The sequence below is a fragment of the Xiphophorus couchianus genome, chromosome 19 (genome assembly GCF_001444195.1).
Source record: "Xiphophorus couchianus chromosome 19, X_couchianus-1.0, whole genome shotgun sequence".
Classification (NCBI taxonomy): Eukaryota; Metazoa; Chordata; class Actinopteri; order Cyprinodontiformes; family Poeciliidae; genus Xiphophorus; species Xiphophorus couchianus.
Genome location: NC_040246.1, coordinates 22,635,495 through 22,657,911, shown reverse-complemented (window position 1 = coordinate 22,657,911; position 22,417 = coordinate 22,635,495). Strand labels below are relative to the sequence as shown.

Genomic DNA, 22,417 nt, shown 5'->3' with positions numbered 1-22,417 from the left:
GGTTAAGTCGAGTCCAGATCCAAGAGTCTGGACTGAATTTAAAGGATGAGGGAGGAGGACCCGTTTTTCCACCGTTAGCTTTAGCCTGACGCTCCTCCGTGTTTCAGTCAAAACAGAAAGAAAAATAAAACGCAGCTTCCAAACCAGGATTTATTACGGTACAGTTACTCAAACCAACCTGAGCTACCCAAGGTTGGTTTGAGTAACCAACTGGCCTAGTCAAATTCTGGATTTGACTAGGCCAGGAGTCTCACTATAACACTGCCATAAAGAACCAATTTTCTTTGTTTTTATTTGTTTGTGAGGTCGACAAATTCAACATAAACAACCAAATATAGACATAAACAGATCACTAGGCTTTTGCTGAACGATAAACTATTATTGCCATAACTTATTGCTAAAAGGCAAATCCATTAATCACATGATGAATTAAACAAAACAACAGAAACAAGAAATAAAATTTATGCAGACAAATTATCCAGACCGAAGACTTTATCACCGTTTTTGGTAGAAAAAGAGAGAAAAGACAAAAATGACTATTTTATTTATTTAAAATGTCGTCCTGTTCCAGTGTTAAAATGTTTATAAGAATTTAAATTGTATTGATCTGTGAAAATGTGTTCTTGTATTATTATGCCATTAAATTGGTCAGAAAACCACAATATTATTGTTTATCGCAGTAACTTCAGACAATTTAAGCAAAATTTGTTGTTGGACCAACAGCCGGCCGCTTGAGGACGTTCATGATCTCAATTAATCTGGATACATTAGTGTTATGGATTTTTATTTTTGCTTCATAAATAATGAGATAGTTATTTAAAAACTGCAAAAACAGAAGAAATCTGTAGCAAAGCAAATAAATGTCCACAGTACTTCATATAAAATAAATCCATAAAGCATCAGTAAGCTAAACCTCCACGTTTTAAGCAACAGTGAAGTTTACAGCTGGAGTCGGCGTTGTGCTCAGAGGGACGATCCGGTTACGGACGTGAAGCTCCAGGTTTGCAGCTCCTCCCGCCACTCAGCGCCTGCAGGACGGCGCCGGCGCTCAGTCAGACCCACAACATCAGGATTTGCTGAATCATTTCACTTTCTCACGCTCAACGCCGATCCCAACGTCAGCCGAGCGCCAGACTCTGCTGAGCACCAAAACATGCGTGTGTGTGTGAGTGTGAGTGTGAGTGTGAGTGTGTGTGTGATTAGGTGCAATCACGGATTTCATTTTGTTTGTCTAATTTGGTTTTAATTTGTTTTTAGAGTGTGTTTGCTTCTTTTTATTAATTAACTATAGTCTCGATTTCATTTAGTTTTTATTAGTAGTTATAGTTTTTTCATATTTTGGTTCATTTTTAGGTGCAGAATTGAAAAGGATTAAAATATTGTGATGTGATAACACTCAACAGATAACATTTCCAAAAAAATTATTAATTATCGCTGAAAAACCCAACCGAGTGTTTTGTCGCAAACTTTTGCCGACCGCTGATGTAAACTTCCAGTGTGGGGAAAAAAATACAAAATCTATTTCATATTAGATCGAAAGGCTAATAAATAGATTCATAAAGACGAAAATCCTTCTAAATCGATGATTTTAGAATGTTTTAGTTTAAGAAACGCACAGCATAGTTCCAGTTTTCCTCCAGTTGTTACTGTTTTTATTTATTTCGGCGCCAGTCGTTGCTTCCCAGCAGCAGATCCAGTTCACCTGCAGCTTGAGTCGCAAACTTTAACGCATTTTATTGGGATTCTACATCATAAACAACAAAAAGCAGAGAATAATTGTGAATTAGAGGAAAAACATGATTCAATCTGAAATGTGTGCCATGCCTTTTTCTTAAATTTTTTTCTGATGAACTGATCAGACTAACATTCACTGATTCTCAATTGAATGTTGGTTGTTACTTTGACTAGGTCATTCTATTCTTACAATCTGCAGCCTGTAAAAAGTTTTCTCAAAAGGGTTTTCCTGGATTTAGCTCCATCCTCTTGAAGAGCCTCCTCACAGCATGATGCTGCCAACCTCAGGTTTGATAGGAGGGATGACAGGCAGCGATTCCCAATGTAACATTTAGCTTTGCTCTCATCAAAAAAGTGACATTGTTAAAATAATAAAATAATACAAGAAACAGTTTATGATAGTAATGATGGACTCTGCATCAATTTTAAAGTTTTTCAGAACAAGAACCAACAGAGAAACTGAAAATCTTTGCAACAAAATGAACCTTAAAGTGCAGGAAGGAACGTTTTCAGACAGATAAACGAGAATTTGAAGGGAGAAGAAGCAGCGAGGGAACGTTTGTTTTCCTGGAGAACATTTCATGGCCTTAAGGCCCGTCCTGGCTTTCAGCAGCCAGGCGGGCCGAGCCTGCGTGGGAGCCCATTTCCTGTGTGTGATTAGGGGAGAGCGTGTGTGTGTGTGTGTTCAGTGGGGTCAGTGGTTGTTTTGTCTGCTAAGGGGGAAAGGAATGCCCAAATCAAACACAGTGAACAGAATGCAAAGGAAGACCAAAGAAAAGCAAAAGGCCGAAATAAAATTATTCATTTAGATTTAAGGGATAAAAAGACGCAGCAGCGATGAAAAGTGGAGCAGAGTCTGAATCTTCATCTGCATTCCTGCTGCATTCCTGCAGCGCAGCAAGGTGGGGCCAAACCTTCACCTCTGCGCTCGTCAGATGGAAAACCATTCAGCTCCTGAACTTCACCGTGAACCTGCAGAACCAGCCCTAATGTTTAATAACTCCCAGCTTTTCAAAGAGCCGCCGAGACGTTCACACGCTACCGGCCGTTTCCCAGCAGCTCCTCATTATTCAGCCCCACTGACAGCTAACAATGTCACAGAACGGCTCCAGCGGCTGCGTCACGCGGCGCAGGAACGGCCCAGCGGCCGACTCAGCAGAACCTGGGGATGCAACACGTGTCGGCTCTCCCCCTAAACGTCGCATGAGGGATTTTCACGAGAAAAACTAGAACAGGAGAAAAAATGATGCAAAACCGAGTCAACCAATGAGATCGGTTCCTGTGAAAACATCGGCCTGATCTTTGATTTTCACTGTGACTGCTGACCTGGTGGTCAGAAACTCAAAAAAAAGAGAAAGAAAGTAAAAATTACACACATTGTTTTCTCCAAGGTGCCCACCGATTGCTGGTCCACCAGAAAACGGCCATTTAAAAAATAAAAATCTGACCAGCCAATGCTGAAACAATTAATCGATAACTGAATTAATCGTCAACCAATTTAGTAACTGACTGACCGCTAACTGATGTATTCAGACTCAAAAACGGTCATTTACCAAAAAAAAAACCAACATATGAAGAGCTGTAATCAAGCCAAAACCAGGAATTTAAGTTGAAAACATTTTTGTCTGTAAATATGTTTCAGCCTAAACTCCTAAAGGAAGGCTGCTATCCTGCATTTTAGGCAGTAAAATGTTTATTTTCTTAATTTAAAAAATGTATTAAATTATCTGTTTATTTGAATCTATTAATGTATTTCTGATATTTTATTTAAAAAAAGGCTTAAGTTACATAAAACATGTACACAACATGCCTTTTATCCAATTAATCGTAAAAAAAAAAATCAATAGCTTAATCAATTACCAAGATAATCAATAGTTGCAGCCTTAATAAACTTTTAATTTTACTGAGAAAAATTCATACCTGTGAAACGTTTGTTGCCCTCACACATGCCCCCTGGTGGCCTAATCGATCAGTGCACCCAGAGATTTACCCCATCAGAGCTAACAGGCTGTAGCAACAACACCACTCTTCAGTGTGGAAGTTGTCCCTGGAGGAAGAACACCTAATGTCGGCCATTTTCACCATCAGTGAGGTATTTCAAGGTCAGAGGGCACACAAAAGCTGCATTTAAAAAGCTAACATGTTCCACCGTTCAACCCAAAGAGGGCAGCACTGAGACAGTTTATAGGCAAAACACTGCAGAATTAAACACATTTACATGAAAATGAATATAAATTCAGACAGTTTATCTTCAGTTTATTTGGGGGACTTGCTAATACGTTGAAGAGGAAATCCCAGCTGTCCAGAATCGGGGCTGGTTGGTTAAGTTTTACATAAACTGCAGAAATTGGCCACAAAGTTCAGATCTTTGCATTTCTAGCAGCTTGAGAAGAAGAGATGTTGTTGTTTTTTTAAAGAACAGTTTCTTTGCTCGTTTTTTTCATAACAAACTTTCACTCTGAGCATTTAAGGTGAAACTGATGCAACTGCTTCCTGTTTTGTTTCTAAGCTCAAACATTAGAAACAGCAGCAACGCGCCAGCCGCATTAGTGAGGTTAGGAATTAATTAAAGAATTAATAACCAGTGCATTGTGCCGTCAGTTCACACACACTTCCTTGTTTTGTGCGAGCATGCCGGACTCTGCCCATGCAGCACGGAGTCATTCCCTGACTGGCAGAGCAGCAGCGATTGGCTGCTGCCGTTTCCTTTTAAGGCAGCCGTGTCTCAATGCTCGGCATGGCTGGGAGCTCAGCTGCAGATAAAACGCTAATTCAACCACATTCTTCTGAGATCCACACCTACAGAGGAAACGGGAGAGGACCGCCGAGTCATGCAGGGATGAAAGTTTTCAGAGTGTGGGACGGCTCTACTACTCAATATCATTGTTTTTTAACAGGTCAGGACTGTAAGGACGGGAGGGGAGCAGGAAGACGCCACAAAACAGCAAGAAAAGCCAACAAACATCAAACTTTTTCTTCCTTACACAGATAGTAAAGAAAGCAACACTAGTTGCAATAAGCAGTAAACCAATGAATCACATGATGAATTAAAACAACTCAATAATTTCCATTTGCATGATTTATTGTTTTTCTCTTTCTACCAAAAACTGGATGATACAGTCTGGTCTCAACTAAACCAATGAAGAGCAGTCATAAGAAAGAAAATATGACACTAGTGCTGCTAATAAAACAGGTTTAATTCACAAATTATCAATAAAGATGGTGGATTGTATAAAAGCAGGAGTTTTGGTTATTTTCTGCGTTGGAGAAAATAATCAACGCAGGTGTGGAAACAGGCCATTAATTTAAGGGGTTAAAGGAACATTTCCAAATTATTCTACAGCGAGAATAATTTTCACAACTGACAAACATTTAGAGACTCCCAACAAATTATCTGAAGGGTCAGACGGTGCAAAACTCAGAGAAGTGGCAAAAAAAAACTCTTTAGAGAGCTAAATGAAACTGAATCTACCTGACGAAATGAAGTTTCGTTAAACCCAGAGAAAACAGACGCAGAGAAAGAGACAGAGGCGTCTGCAGGCCGGATAATGAAATATGCCTGGTATTCAGCTGTGTTTGTGCATGAATGAGCCACTCTCAGACTTAGGAGTGTTTAAGGGATTCCTGTGGAGGCTTCAGTGTCTGCAGGAGTCCACAGGTTATGATTTTCTCAGCACTCGCCTCCTTGCAGCAGCTGTCCCAACGTTACCTTTTGTGGCTCCGCAGACGGAGGCGAAGAGACGACGAAGGGAGAGTAGAGAGACAAAAAGATGCAGACTGCACTCCTAAAATCAGCCATTTAGTGATTAATCAATTAAATAATACATTTAAAAAACTATTATGTAGAGTAGTTAACCCCTTAATCAACCTTTTTTTGCAGATAAGACGAATAAATCGGTTCTTAACGGCGCTAGCTTTATGTTTCTGAGCAAATTGTAAGTTTTTCATGTAAATAAGCATAAAACTGCCTCAGTGCTGCCCTCTGTGGGCTGAACTGTGGCTACTGCAGTTGGATTTTCCTATTGGTCCAACTTGGTTAGCCCCCATGTTTGGGATAAAACCATCTCACTCAGAGACGCCCCCTGGTGGTGAGTCAGCAGTTGGAATTGCAAGCGTTAGCATTGATCGGTAGCGTTTATTTAAAATGTGAACACAGAGTGGAGTGTGTTTCCTCTCTGCTCTGACTGCAGGCGAACGACAAACCAGCTGCGTTTTCATTGACTGAAACTGAACAAATCAGAAGTACAAACATATTTACTTAATGGAATCACACCATTTTGAAAGAAAAAATTGAGCTTTTTGATAAAAAGTTGCATCAAAATCTGTGGTTTTTGCAAAACTGCAATGAAAATACTTTTTTTGCATCATTCCAGGTTATTTCTAGCAAGTTATTGGTAACACGCTGCTCGTTTATGTCAGTGCGACTGATGCTGCATGTCGCTATCAAAGTCCTCAATGACAGAAAAAGTCACTAAATTTAAAATAAAAACAAATTCTGAAAAGTTGCTAAATACTGCAACAAAGTTGCTTAGTTGGCAACAATTAACCCCTTCCATTTATCCCCACACTTGGCCACGCCCCCCGTGGCTCTTGGCTCCGCCTACTTTGGATACATTTTTCAAAATGACTACGTTTTCAAATAGGGGTTAGTTGAGCTTTAAACGTCACAAAGCTCAGGCTGAAACAGCTTCCCAAACTTCTCTACATCTTTCCACAACACAACCATAACTTTAATGTTGTGCAAAATTATAAAATGCAAGAGAAATATGCAGTATCTTTAAAATTTGACAAGAAGAAGTTTTATGACTGCAAGTAAAAGCAGCTTCACCGAGTCTATTTTTACGAGCGTTGTGCTGGTCCAGTCAGATAATCAGCAGGAAAGGAAACGCCATAAGTATCCATGGAACCGAGCGAAAACCTGGAAACCCGGCCTGCAGATGCCCTTTAGGAGCGCAGAGAGATAACAGGAGGCAAACGAAAGAAAGAGCAGAAAAATATGGAAGAGAAAATATTTTCTTGGCTTGAAAACTTATCCTAACATGAATGGCTTCAGAGTCCAGACCAACCTGCTAAAATACAGAAACAGGGGAGACAAACTCATCGGCAGGAGAGAGAACCAGCATTCCTCTCTGTGAGAACATGAATGTTTTTATGATCACAGGAAACAAAATCTGCAGGAGGAATTTTATTCAACGAGCCGCGGACAAGAAACTAAAACGTGTGAAAATCATTGTGGAAATTCCTCCAACTGTTCACAGAGACGATCTGAACACGAGCAAAGAACAGAGACTCAGAAACTAACTCTGACAGTCTTCAGTTGTTCTCTGCAAACAGATTAAGCCTCTGGTTATTCCAGTTCATCAGACCACCAAGAACCACTGAAGGAAACGACTCAAAAACCTCTGGAGACACTGAGAGCAACTTCCTTCTTCATGAAACATAAAGGAAAATGGAGGAGTCAGGTTTCAGCGGCTGGATGATTTCTGTTGTGTCTTTGGCTAAAGACCATGAGCCATTTCTCCTGCTAGCGCTAGGCTAGCATGTTGGTTTTGATTGTATTTACCCAGAATGCCCTGCGCTGTAGTCCACTTCCTGCGTTTGAAGCGGTGTCTGGTCTGCTTGGCATTCACATATGAATTCAAACTGAACTAGAATTCACTTAAATCCAGGTTGAGCTTTTTAGGACCAGAGGTCAGAGGTCAAGTAGACCTGCTAGTCTAGCGCCAGTGATAGAAAGACTAAAGAGAAATCCTCCAACACTAAAATCCGATGCCTCCATCTTGTTTCCATCTGGTGAAGAAGGAAGTTGCTCTCAGCGTCTTCAGAGGTTTTTGTGTCGTTTCCGTCAGTGGTTCTTGGTGCAGCGCCCCCACAGGCCAGGAGGGGAACAGGTTGGTTTGACTCAGAACCACAGCAGCTGGAGGTGGAGCAGATGATGGAGTTCTGGTTCCAGTAGAACCGGGTCGGCCGGACTATCAGGTGTGAAAATTACCATCTTTACTCCCCACAGAGTCTCTGAGTTTTGTCGCTGAACATCTCCATCCCTTCATGAACAAAGTGAACTAAACTTCTTATTAGCAGGAAATTTCTCAGATCGTCTCTTAACATTCATCTTCAACCTCGCAGTGACCTCAGCAAACCGCCAGGCCCTGAACTGTCAGCACATCATTCTGAGGCCAACCAACAGCAAATAACAGAGTCTAATACTTTAAACCGAGGCAGAAGTGACCGGAAAGCCACAGAGGCAGGCTAGTAGAGGTCCAGTCCAAACCCGGTGCTGGATGAGGGAGTTTGGGTCAACATGTAGCCGTTTATGGACGTTACTGAGGTTGACTTGGTGGGGGGGCGTCACAGCTGTGTGTTTCTGCCCTGGTGTGAGGCGGCGTTTTTATAACCGTTCACCACGTTGGTGGGTTGATTTTTGGGTCAGGACTCCATGGAGGTGAGGTGTGAGTCCTGCCTGCACCACCTTCAGAAGAAGATGTTCAGCTTTCTTCTGCCCACGCTTCGAGAACGCACCGTGAACCAGACGGAAAAGGCTCCTGAAATATGCCAAATATGCCCCTTCCCTCCCTTCCTGGAGACGGAGCCCACCCATCTCCCCCCAACCCGAGGAATTCCTCACAGCATCAACACACACACTGAAAATCACAGATGACCCACTCACACAGAAAATGTGCAGGCATTAATACCGCAAGTTTCCACCCAGCTGACCCAGACATGCCTTTTAAGGCTAAGCAGTTCAGATTTCTCTTTTCATTACGTTCCAAAAATACTCCTGGAGCAGAGGAGCGGCGGGGCGGAGCGGCAGTGTGGGGGGGTCTTCTGTTAAGTGAGGTGAAGGACCAGGAGACGGCACGACCAGATAATCACAGGGCCGGTTAATGAAGAAAAAGCACTTTGAGAAAATAAAGTGTCCCAGGAATTCACAAGCAACGTTAAAACGCCGCGCTCCCTTCCTCCACTTCCTCCCACAGGCGTTTGAAGTCTGCTTCCTTTGCACCTCTTCCATGTTTTGTTTTTTGTTTTTTTCACAGGGTCGACTTGGCAGCCATTTTTGACAGGCCAACGAGAGCAAAGCAGACAAATTTATGGGCTGCAGTTTGCAAAAATACACAGTCAAAGATTTACAGCAATAATTTATTACAGTGGAAAAAAGTCACATTTTTTTCACCATGTTATTCATTCATTTATAAATGTCAGTTTCAAACTAAGTATTTAATTAGAAAGCTAAATGTTTAGCTTCAAAGTAAGTATATAGCTTCATCATCAACTTTATCTATAGAGGCTTTAAAACCAGGAACAGCAGAAAAAGTTTGGCACATGAGGAAATAAGAGAAAAAAAACAGCTTAGGATCAATTATCTAGATATTTGGTTCCAAACTAAGCTAAATATTTATTTACACTTATAAATATTATTTTGTTTGCTAACTAAATATTAACTTGCTTATTTAGTTTCTAAACTAAATATTTAGCTTGGAGCTAAACAATTGCAAACTAAATTTTTCGCCTACTAAGTAAATATTTAGTTTGAAACAGACATTTATGAATGAATGAACAACATGGTGAAAATATGAATTTGCAAAAAATTAACCCCCTTCTTTCCCTCTTATGCTAAATAAACCAAATTATCACTGTTAAACTCTGAGTGTGAAAAACCCCAAAACACACAGGAGGAGTTTTAGTACGTCGGCCGTCGGGAACCTGAACCATAGTAAAAATAATCGACCGCTCCGACTCCCTGGTGCCGGTTTGTTAAGTCTCCAGGCTACTGTCTCTCAGATAAGATTTCTCCAGGTTCCTCCTCCTCTCTGAACAATTCACCATAAAAATCCTCACGTTATGAACTCACACTTAAGCTGCAGACTTTGCCATCACTGATAGCAGCTCTCCAAAGATAACATCACCTTGTGCTGCTGTTTTCATACATCGAACTGGAAAAGAACATAACTGTGGTGCGCTTCAAGCCCGAGCAGAGCTGAAAGGTTGCAAACATGATGATGCACGCCCGCTGAATGATCAGAACTAAACCCTTTTCATTCAGTTGAACTTGACAGTGCAAACAACAAGGCTACTGTAGCAGAGTGACCCACATTGTTGGTCAATACAGTCCAAACTCCAACCATGTGAGGCCTGATTAAACATTATCACAACAACTATCAGTCACTAGCACATTCTTCTCAGCAGTCTGCAGCAAACTGTGGGGGAAAGGAGGAGGAAGAGGCCACTGGCCTGCTGTGAAGACGGAAGGTTTTAAATCTAGAAGCATTTGGTTTACTAAACGCTTTACAGATCAGAAGGTGACTCCGATCAGAAACCACTTCCTCTAAAGCTCAACAACTAAACAAACCGAAGTGAAGATGATCCACCAATATCTGGACCTGATGCTGCGACGTCTTTGTCGCGTTCTCATAATCCGACATCAGACACTCTGGGAACCCAAAGCAGCAGAACAGTCATCTGGTTTCAGGAAGCGTGCTAATAAATCCTGATAGGAGGAGTACGTTTGGATGGATGCTACTGCTGAGCGTTATATAACATGGAGATAAGTCTTGCAGTGAGCGCTCATCTGTTTTTACAGCTTTTCATAAATCATCTGAATCCTACGGTGGCTGACAGGTGCAAACGCGCAGCAAACGGTGAAACGCAATGCGAACACATGAATGAAACTCCAAAACACAAAAACAGAAAAACACTGCAACCACAGAAAGTAGAAGCAAAAAGAGAAAACACTGCAAATAAGAAAAGCTGCAAACGCTGAAGCAGAAGTCCTCCAGACCAGTAGGGGGAGTCTGGAGTCAGTAGTATTATCCATCCATCCATTTTCTAACACCTTTATCCCCTAGTGGGGTCAAGAGGTGCTGGTGTCTATCACCAGCTAACGTTCCGGGCGAGAGGCGGGGTCACCTGGACAGGTCGCCAGTCGGTAGCATCACCCATAGAAATATCCTGATGCATTTTGCACAAAAGACATGAAGTATAATTCAGCTATTCCTTCTTTCCTCCAACTTTCTTCTTAACATCCTATTAAGTCACAACATCCCATCTTTACTGAGTCTGGCCCCAGACGATTTGTTGGTCGACTCCCCCTAGTGGCCTGGAGGACTTATGTTTTATCCAGTTTTCAGCGTTTCATACTTGGTGTTTTTAGTATTTGTGGAGTTTTACCCTTTGCTCTCATTTTCTATTGTTGCAAAATTTTGTTTGCAGAGTTTTTCTGTTTCATTTGTGTTTTTGTATTTGTCTGTTTTGGAGTTTGCATCATCCATGTTTGCAGCTTTGCTGTGGTTAAGTACGAATTCTTTGGGACAATAAAGGACATTTCTATTCTATGTTTTGTAGCTGTGCAAATATGATTAAACAGTCAAAAATGTCAATTAATCAGGTAACTTCTAAATGTTTTATTTAGGAGGAAATATTAACACATGCTTCACCTGCCAGACATCTTCTTTCCACCCTACACCTGTATTCTAATTTACATCTTTCTTTCACATTGAACCCAAATCAAATACAGTGGATACTGCAGTGCACTGAATTTCAGAGTTGTTGTGTTAGTGAACAGATTATTTGGTGAAAACAATTCCCGATTCATCTGCTCATGTAACGTGTTTGATAACTACCCAGTGGCCCAATCAAATCCTCCACAGGTCAGTAAAGAGGAGATATGTCGGTTTGGAGGCTGGCATATTTGGAGAGCAGTTATGCAACGTTTCAGAGGAGAAACTATCACAGAAGACAGGAGGCAAAATGCAGTCTGACATAATAAATCCAAAGAATCCCTGCATGCAACGTCTTTAGTGTTGCTGCAGAAGCAACAGAAGGCAGTTTGGGTAATATTTAACGCAGCTCTTAAATTACAAATAAAAAAAAATAGATTAAAACAGGTTCTGCATTTGGTTTTAGAAATCCAGTTATCAAAAAAAACTCCATAAAACTTTCAACAAAATAAAATCAGTCAAACATTTCTATAAAAGCAGAGAGGTTCGTGCTTTGACATGACCGGAGTGAGAGTGAACGTCACTCTGTCATGTGAACTCTGGGCTGAAAAAGTTCTTTTAGTTACAGCTCAGTGAGAGAAGGACGCAGAGTCTCTACTATCTGATGACAGATCTACCTGGACGGGAACAAAAACAAGCAGAAGTGCCCCGAGACGTAGAAATACCTGGACAGACAACACATTCTGTCTCCTTTATATCTGTTTTTATTACTACAAGTTACTCTTTATGTGTAAAACTGTCACTTTGCTGCTGCTGCACTGAAATAAAGATAAACAGAAGGAAGAAACGAGGGAAAAGTAACACTTTTACAGTTAAGGTTGGACAGTGGACAAAAAAAGTTTGTATGATTACCACAATCATTTCTGACTGCTGAAATTAAATTACCATGAATAAATACTTGATTGCTGTTAAAAACTGATGTTGCGAAGGGACAAAAAATGATTCAAAATTTGCTGGAAATTTGTTATTATTGTTTTTTTCATATTCAGACGTCCATGCATAGTGAAATAATTACAAAACGTTAGGAACGTTGATTAAGATATTACTCTTCCCTCGACTCCAGCAAAATTAAAAATAACTGATGACTTATTATTCCATAAATACTCCGTTACTAAAACTGGTCTGAAATGCCAGAAAGGGACGAATTAGAAGAAAAACACAAAAACATTCAAAACGCATCTTTGTTCAAACTTCTCATCAACAACATCGACCCAGGCCCCATCACCGGCCGACATGAAAACTGCGGCCTCAACGTTTGGGGCTGCTAACGCGCCGCTGCTAACGCGCCGCTGCTAACCCGCCGCTGCTAACCTGACTCTGCTAACGCGCCGCTGCTAACGCACCACTGCTAACCCGCCGCTGCTAACGCGCCGCTGCTAACGCGCCGCTGCTATACAGTAAAGCATACATGACTGATCTGGTTTTCTTGGACACCATTATTAAAACATATCCTTCAACTACAAATAGAACCCAAGAGACAAGGATCCATGATTCTAGTTTAGAGAGAGAGAGATTAGTTTTTTTCTAACTGTCCATCAAATGCAAAAGACATCAATGTTATCAGAGGAGCCTGGACTTTGGACTTAAAACTGTTTTGAAGATGCATGTCAAAACCTGCAGAAATGAGTCAAAAATTCACATGCAGAAGCTGCTATCGCTACCTAGCAGCTAACCGTGGCTAGGCTAATGTTTAGCTGGATGTTGATGGAAAGTATTCAAAAAGTGCTACAGAAAAACAATGAGAAAATAAAATTAATGCTCAGACAAATGAAATGTAATGAATTATTTTCCAGGTTTCCTGCAGCGACGCGTCTTTCTGGCGTCCAGCCACCTTCCTCTGAGTTTCTGTGAAACCGACGGCGCTGCAGCTGGCCTGCGCTCTGTCAACACAAACCTCTGTCCAGGATGCAGCTCCGCACTTTACTGCGTTATCACAATACACACACACACACACCCACGCATAAAAGAACGTGAGTGGGCTTTTACACACTTTTACACAACGCTACATGGGAAACATCATGATTCATCGCTGCTATTTCAAGCAGGTCCGAGTTTGTAACATCACTCTGCATCCTCCGCTGCGCTATTCCTGGTCCAACAGGAAACCGAGGCTAAAAACTGGACCGCCGCTAATAAACCCCAACACCGACACCATCCGGTCCTAAATCCAGCCAACGTATCGATTGCAGCCAATCAGGATGTTCACTGCAGCTTACACAGCAGGAGTATTCAGGGATACATAGAGTTACATTAATTACATTTACTTTAGTAATTATTAAGAAGTATTTCTACTCTCACTTGAGTTAAATTTCCAAATTTTCTACCCACTGAATGAAAAACAAACCAAAAGTTCACACACCTGCATTTATTGTCCAAGTTTCTGAAGGTTTTTATTGAAACAAACTGATTTGGAAACATTTTCTTTTATTAATTACTGTAATTTTGAAATATTGAATTATTTATAATTTGATAAGTTATTCAGTACTTGACCAGACTTTCTACCAAATACTTTTTTGCTCTTACTTCAGTAACTTCTCAGACGGATCCTTTTACTTTTACTTGAGTAAAAACATGTTGAAGGATTGCGTCTCTTACTTTCAGTCAATGTTTGGATCCTCTGTCACCTCTGGGTGAGTTTACTTTACACTTTTAAAATGAAAATGTGAAAATAACAATACATTAGTATTTTAGTGACTGTAAAATAATTCTTGTTTTTAAAGTACTGTAAGTGCTAGTAGTTATAGAGTGTGGAGCCCTGTAAATGTTTGCTCCTGATAAAATGGTTCTGCTCCCTCCATCTGATGAAGGAAGAGGAACAACAGTGTTTTAGAAAGTTCCTGGAGGTTTTCTGTTGCTTTATAAAGCAATTTACGAGACGTTTTCTTTATGTTTGTGATACATAAACTTCTCCATACTGCAGCACTTCCAGATGCTGGATGTTTTTGAAACTGGTTAAGTTTCAGTATTTAGGGTTAATAATTTGACTAAGAAGATTTACTGTGTCCAATTAATTTTTCCACCAGCCGCCATTAAAACTTTGAAATTTGTTAAATTTGACAATTTCTTTTTAACATGATCAGTAAACGTAACATGCAGTCAAGGTTGATCCATGCAAGTGGGCGTGGCCTAATCCAAGCGATGCATTTAAAGGTTTTGTTTATTTTGCCATTATTCTCCAAAAAAAAAGCCAAACATTTTGCATTTAAGATGAAAAACCTGTAAATATAAATATTTTCCACCCAGAACTCCTGAAGTGGCCATTTTACATTCACCTGGTTCAAACTCTGTAATTAGAAATCTCATGTTAACCTTTTTCTATTCAATTATTTATCAGTTAATCAAAAAAAAGTCAAACTATCCCTGCGATGCCCTGGATCGTCTTTTCACATGTTGATGTCAGAGGTATTTCATTTTAGGCAATAAAATGTTTATTTTCTTATCTAAAAAAGGAAATAGACTATTTGCATTCCCAATATTGCACCAAATAAGCTTAAGTGGTTGAATGAAAAATCTGCAGAATGCGTCAATTTCTTTTTATCCAATTAATTGACAATAATCGATTAGTAAAGTAATTAGTAACTGATAACTCCCTGAAATAAACAGCTTCAAATCTGAACTCTTAAGGCTGCAGGTTGAGTTACAGTTAAGAAAAAATTACCTTGACATAAAAAAACCACATTTTATTCATTTCCACTGCAGGCAGCTCTTTAAGTCCTTCCTGCTCTAAATGATTTTAAACAAAATCACTTTTTCTACCCACTTATTACCAACCCTGAGGAACCGGTAGCCATGTTCTGAAATTTCACATGTATCTGCCACACTGACAGCAGCGTCATGCAGAGTGGCAGGAACTTTACCACCGACATTCCCAGCGGTCTGATTCTCCCAGGCAGAAAGCCTCAATATTTAAATTTAATCCCCAGAGCGGTTATTCAGTCACTCGGTAATCCCCAGGTCCAGAGCTTAGGCTGATAATGACCCTTATTGGACACCGTAATGATTAGTTTTTGGTTTCACCCAGAGCAGCGTGGGCGGTTCCACAGGGCGCTCTGCAGAGGGCAAAACCAATCAAAAGAGAAGACGGGACAAACGTAGCAACTCCTGGATTAAAATCTCTTAATTTATTGGCATTAAAGTCTCTTTATAGACAGGTGGTGGCTGCAGTTATACTGCTGTGTAACACCCGAGAGAATGTGCTGGAAATCATTCCTCCTTACAGTCAGCTTAACCAAACCCAACCTGGAGTATAATTTCCCAGGATTGAAAAGCTTGGTTAAACCTGTAATCAGGGGGAAAATTAGGAATCTCACTCTTGATTTTCTCAAAAAGCTGCTGCCATTTCCCCCCACAAATGCTGTAATAAAATACCAAAAGAAAGCATTTTCTCACATCTACCCTCGCGACTAGCTGTCATGCAGCGGCCCGTGCCCAGAGGCAGGCGGTTGGCATAATCTGCAGCAGGCTGGGAGGCGAGCCTTACTGAAAAGTCATCAGGGATTTTTTTTCCCCCCCATTTTTTGTCTCCCTTCATGTCTGAAACAGGTCAAGGCAGGTCCCCTCCGTCTCCCTTCCCTCCCTCATGCTGCTCTTTACGAGCCCCACCTGGCACATTAGTCCTGCACCAACCACCACAACCAGCCTTCATGCGCCAGCCTTCATGCGCCCGCCTTCCAGCCCAGGGCATGTACTGTTCAGACTCTGACACCTTGTTTCTGTAGGCCACGCATCGCGGCACTTTCAATCTCATATGAGCAAAACGCAAACACAGATAGTCAAACAGAAAACGCTCCGCAGAGTGTTTACGCTGAATATCAACTTCTAACCTGATGAGTCAGGTTTAATCCTCCAAGGTTAAACGCTTAACAAGCAAGTAAAAGTGACTGACTGTGAAAAGGCAACAATTAACATGTCGCCTCCCTGATTTAAAGAAAAGCAACTAACACACAATAATCATCAACTAATTTAATAATTGATTAATCATTAACTGGAACATATGGACTCAAAAAGCAACATGCAAAACTGTATTAAAACCAAAACTGTGCAAAAAGTGTATAAATATGTAACAAATTCACTAAAAAGAAATTATCCCATTTTATGCAATGAATCTTTATTTTCTTATTTTATTCATTTGCCTCTTTTAATGTAGTTCTAATCTTGTACAAAAAATCTTAAGAGGTTAAATGAAAAATCTGTAGAATGTGATTTTTTAAAAATCCAAACAGTTTAATCATCAAAATAATCGATTACTAAAATAATCGTTAGTTTCAGCCCTACATGGCATATCCAGCTTTTAGCCAACAAGAAATGTGTTTCTCCAAGTTTCTTCATATTATTCATTTTTTTATTCATAAAATTTGGTAACTACTTTAGAGTAGTTACCATTAATATATTTATTTTGTGGATATTAAATATATTAATGCTTAAATCTAACATGAATAGTTTAAACTATTAGAGTGGTAAATAAATTATTGATGACAGTAATTACCGGGTCTTTGAGTTTTTTCTTTTAATTATTTTTGATTAACTGAAGCAAATATTCATACATTTCTTTAGCTTGTAGCACATTTTAACCTTATTATTAGTTCTTTAAATTTATGATAAAATTGTACAACAGGGAAGGCGGAAAAAATCCAATTTGTTGTGTTTTATAACATAGCTTAGCATAAATCCTAAATATTACAAACATTTTGGCTTGAATAATATGATGGAGAGAAAATAGGATATTTTTGCTTTAGTTTATCATGACATGAAAATCTGTCTGAATTTACTGTGTGTGAAAGTTACATGAATATAAAACCTAATCTTTCTGTACATTTGAAGTTTTGTGCCAGATGGGAAACTTTTGACAGATTTCATCTGAAACATTTGAGTTGAAGGATCTTTAGTGTTTTACCAGTTTGACCAGTGAGCCATGATGGATCAAGCAACAGAAAGTCCAGTAATTATTGTCACCACAGCTGTGACCAGGTAAATCTGTGTACATTTCTATTTAAATTTTTCCGTCATATTGTAGTTTCTTTCCATTCCCACCAGTCATAAAACAAATCAACTCATCACCTTCACGCCTACAGGTAAGGGATTTTCCATAACATGCTGTCATGCCACTTTTTCTTCATCATCATCATCATCATCTCTTCTGACAAGAAGATTTTGGGGATTTATTTTTCCTGGCTTTTGTGTAGATTGGAGGCGCAGACTACAGGTGCATGCATGGTGAAGCTAACAAGTAGCACCAGGAACATCTAAAAGCAACACCAAATGGTTGCTACGCTGACCAAGCGGTTAGCGTAGCGCTAACTGAAGTTTAATCCAACTTCAGTGCGGTTAGGGAGGTATGAAAGCAGAATCAACCTCTGGGCCGCCTACAAACCTCAGTATCGGTTCGGTTGACGTGAACTCTGGTATACGTGAACGCCAAGCGGACCAGAGACCGCTCCAACAGCAGGAAGTAGACTACAGTACTGGGCATTCTGGGTAAAAACAACCAAAACAAAGGTGCTAATCCTGTGCTAGCAGGATAAATTACTTGTGGGCTTTTACTAAAGACAAAAGAAAAATCCTACAACCGCTAAAATCTGATGCCACTCCAGGTTTATTTAGGAAACAGTCTACCCGACTGTCAGGTGGAAAAACACCTCAAATCAACTTAAACTGCAAGTTTTCTATGATTGTTCTGAGCAGTATAAGTGAACAACTTTGGAGGAATTTAATTAAAACATACAAATAAAGGAAGAAAATCTATGAAAAATACACAAGGTCGTACTGGAACAAACCAATCAGTTGACTTATTCCTTGTGATGTCACCAGATTTATTTACATTGAGAAATAAGAAAATAACAAAACTAAAATAAAAACTGACCATGGAATCTTGTTCCATATGCGACAGTCCATAGTTTGGTTGACTTTACAGAAAAACCTGGCATGTAGCTTTAAGTAGACTTAGAATAGTATTACAGTATTTTGAAGTATTGTTGTGATAATGATAAAAAATATGGTAAAAAAAAATCTCTTCTTTTTTTAAGTAAACTGCATGGAGAAACAAACAAATGCTGCTCCTGAAAATCATTTCTATTTAAATTAAGCTTCTTCAGGATGCTGCATACTTAAAGTGTGATTTAAATCAGTAAACTGTATACAGAGACTTTGTTTAATCATATTTTTGATTTACTGAAAACCCTGGGCAAAGGCAACAGTAAAAAGAACATTTTAGTCAGATTTTTAAACTTTAACAGAAATTTAAAACAATAAATCAAAATGATCATCATGACAATAATATCGTCTCGATAAATGACAAACATATATGATAAATGCCCACCCTTCGGTGGGGACATTTTGCGTAAGGAAGTACCTGTAATCTTAGTTTCAGCAGGACTTCAGGAACTGAAAGGAAACTGCAAAAACCCCCGGTGACCCAGATGACGGGGAAACCCAGAACAGTCCAGGCTGTTTCTGACTGGACTCAGAAACAGCCAAACATCAGCCAGCAGAACAGCAGTGAGCAGCAGCCTGCGCTTCATTACAGCAGCATCAAATGCAGCGGCCCGCGGTGACGTCGCGCTGACGTTTAACTAAAGTCAACATGAAATAAAAGCATCAAACCGGGAGAAAAACACCAGAATCCTGCATGTAGTCGGGATATAAAATGTCCCAGTCACCTGGGCTTTCCTCTGCAAACCTGGATGGTTCCCTTCAGAGCGGAGAAGAAGGAGGAGGAGGAGGAGGAGAAGGTCGAAGACGCGGAGGAAGGCTAGAAAACTTGCCGCAGTTCAGACCCTGCAGTCCCAACTGACTGGGTCCAACTCGGGAACCCGAACACACATTCCCCTCCACAAACACGCTTCATTCCGGGCCCAGATTTACCTGAACGGCTCCCCCGCCGGGTCACAAAAGAACCTCGAATTAATCCACAAAGTTCAGGCGGACGGCAGCCGACACGAACCGGGACAAGTTGCTCCACATATTTCCCAGGCTGGACCGAAGGAAGAGGAGGGGGCTGTTTATTCTGCTCAGTCCCGCTCCTTCGCGCTGGTTCTTCCCCTCCCTGGTCCGTTTGAGATCAAACCATCACATTCCACCGCGTCCTTAACAATGAAAAAAGGTGGGCTTTCCTTTTCTGCCGCCGGAGGACCCACCCCTCGGGATGACTCTGCCCGGCCCGACCGCAGAGAGAACGCCCTTCCCCGGCTCAGACGGCCCGCCCCTCTCTGCCTCTGAGCGGCCGCCAGGGTTCCTACAGGTTTTACTCTGTCAGTCCAACAAACATCCACATTTACACAGTTAGGCACTTAACTGGACGGATATGACGTCACACATACAGAGAATGAGAAGGAATGAAAGTCTAGAGATCTTAAATATGGAACCTAGAAAAACAACTAGAGAAAGGAAACAAGAACGGATGGATGGACGGATGGACGGACGGACGGATGGATGGACGGACGGACGGACGGACGGATGGATGGACGGACGGATGGACGGATGGACGGACGGATGGATGGATGTCCCACTTCCATAAAGTGAACTTTTTTCACCAAATTTTGACACGTGAACATATTTTTACCACTAACGGAGGCCCATATTGCTAAAGCTGAAAGTTGCCCCAGGTTGCTGAAAGTTGCCCTGGTTGCTGAAAGTTGCCTCAGGTTGCTGAAAGTTGCCCTGGTTGCTGAAAGTTGCCCTGGTTGCTGAAAGTTGCCTCAGGTTGCTGAAAGTTGCCCTGGTTGCTGAAAGTTGCCTCAGGTTGCTGAAAGTTGCCCTGGTTGCTGAAAGTTGCCCTGGTTGCTGAAAGTTGCCTCAGGTTGCTGAAAGTTGCCCTGGTTGCTGAAAGTTGCCTCAGGTTGCTGAAAGTTGCCCTGGTTGCTGAAAGTTGCCCCAGGTTGCTGAAAGTTGCCTCAGGTTGCTGAAAGTTGCCTCAGGTTGCTGAAAGTTGCCCTGGTTGCTGAAAGTTGCCTCAGGTTGCTGAAAGTTGCCCTGGTTGCTGAAAGTTGCCTCAGGTTGCTGAAAGTTGCCCTGGTTGCTGAAAGTTGCCTCAGGTTGCTGAAAGTTGCCTCAGGTTGCTGAAAGTTGCCCTGGTTGCTGAAAGTTGCCTCAGGTTGCTGAAAGTTGCCCTGGTTGCTGAAAGTTGCCCCAGGTTGCTGAAAGTTGCCTCAGGTTGCTGAAAGTTGCCTCAGGTTGCTGAAAGTTGCCTCAGGTTGCCCAGATTTAAATCCTGTTTCGGCTCTGCCCTGTTTTAATAATCATGACACTTGATGCTCAAACATCATAACTATTTAGACAACATATCTGCATCTGTAGCACCGCAAATGAGCGACGGCCACGCAGATCCTGATAAATAAATGACTGATATTAATATTGTGTCATATAATGCGCGAGGTCTGCGTGTTGGACACAGTGAAACAGACAGAGCGCGTCGCCTTGTGGTGGACAAATTACTGGAGACTTGTGATATACTGTGTGTGCAGGAGACATTCTTAGCTAAACAGGACCTGGAGAAGCTGAATTGCATACACAAAGACTTTTACGGCGCTGGTGAATCCACTACCGACCTTAGCACCAGAATAATTCGGGGAAGGATAGCTGGTGGTGTTGCAATATTATGGCACAAAAAATATGATCAACTGGTTGATGTGATTAGACTGGGTGTGGATTGGGCCATAGGGCTGAAATTTACTTGTGGAGACAAACATTTTATTGTTTTAAACATATACACACCTTATGAATGTCCTCAAAACGAAGACGAATTTCTTAATAGACTGTCTTTTATTATGTCTTTTATGCAAGATAATCTATCCACTTGTTTTTTTATTGTGGGGGATTTAAATGCAGATGTTACAGATAAACATTCTACATTTGCTAAGCACTTAATGCAATTCTGTCACAGTAATGCCTTAATTCTTTCTAGTAAAGCACTTTTGCCTAACAACAGTTACACCTATATTAGTGAATCATGGCATACAACTTCCTGGTTAGATCATTGTATCTGTACAGCTGATGCTCATGATTCCATTCTGGGAATTCGTGTCAACTATGACCTTGCCACCACTGACCATATACCATTCTCCTTATGTGTAAACATGAATTGCATACCTTCTGTTTTGCCTGTAGACTATAATATAAGTACAGGAAAAATAGCATGGGATAACTTGACTGAAAAAGATCTATCAGATTATTGCTATCAAACTAATGACATGTTCAGCAATACATACTTACCAAAGGGAGCAATCTCATGCCGTGATATGAATTGTAAAGACCCTCAACATGGTATTGAGTTATGTACTCTGTATGAGAATGTTGTGAAATCCCTCCTTATCTCAAGCAAGCCACTGCATAAAACCATCTTGCATAGCACCAAGCCGGGTTGGAACGACTATGTAAAAGAACATCATGCAGAGGCCAGAAGGGCTCTTAAAGCATGGGCCGATGCGGGTAAACAGAGACATGGCCCCTTGTTTGAATACAAAAAACAAGCAAATGCTAATTTTAAACATTTTTTAAGATTCATAAGGAGACGTGAAAATACTATGAGGTCTGACTCTCTTGCTAGAAAGTTAGGAAATAATAATGTTAAGGACTTTTGGAAAGAAATAAAGAAAGTAAATAACTGTAAAACGTCACTTCCATCTACTATTGATGGTGTTACTGGTGTAAAAGAAATCACTCAGTTATGGAAAGAGCACTACAGTGCGCTGTTTAATTGTGTCAAAAGTGACATTTCTGACATAGGAAGCATTCACAGTAATGAGAATGTGACTGTATCCCCACAAGAAATATATCATATAATTATGACACTGAAAGACAATAAGGCCTGTGGGATGGATAACATATCCACTGAGCATTTGAAAAATGCAAGTAAAAAACTCTGTGCATTACTCTCTATGTGTTTCACTGGCTGTCTAGTACATGGTCTGCTACCTAAATCAATGTTATCTGTCATTCTGGTACCCACTATTAAAGACAAAGCGGGTAAGATTAGCTCCTTGGAGAATTACCGACCCATAGCTTTAGCTAGTAGTTTGTCGAAAGTTTTTGAAAGAGTCCTTCTAAATAGGCTGGAAGAGTTTCTTTTGACCTCTGATAATCAATTCGGTTTTAAACCCAAACATGGTACAGACATGTGTATTTTTGTGCTACAGGAGATTTTAGATTTGTATAATTTGCGCAACACCACAGTATTTATGTGTTTTATTGAT

At 40.7% G+C, this 22,417-nt stretch overlaps 1 protein-coding gene across 1 annotated transcript in view; it reads right to left on the bottom strand.

Annotated features, from left to right (window-relative positions):
• The window catches only part of luzp1 (leucine zipper protein 1), a 40,649-nt gene extending 21,238 nt beyond the window's left edge, over positions 1–19,411 (bottom strand). The window contains exon 1 of the mRNA XM_028000872.1: positions 19,092–19,411. The gene's annotated coding sequence lies outside the window, so the exon portion shown is untranslated. The remainder of the gene's footprint in view (positions 1–19,091) is intronic.
• Positions 19,412–22,417: the final 3,006 nt, after the last annotated feature.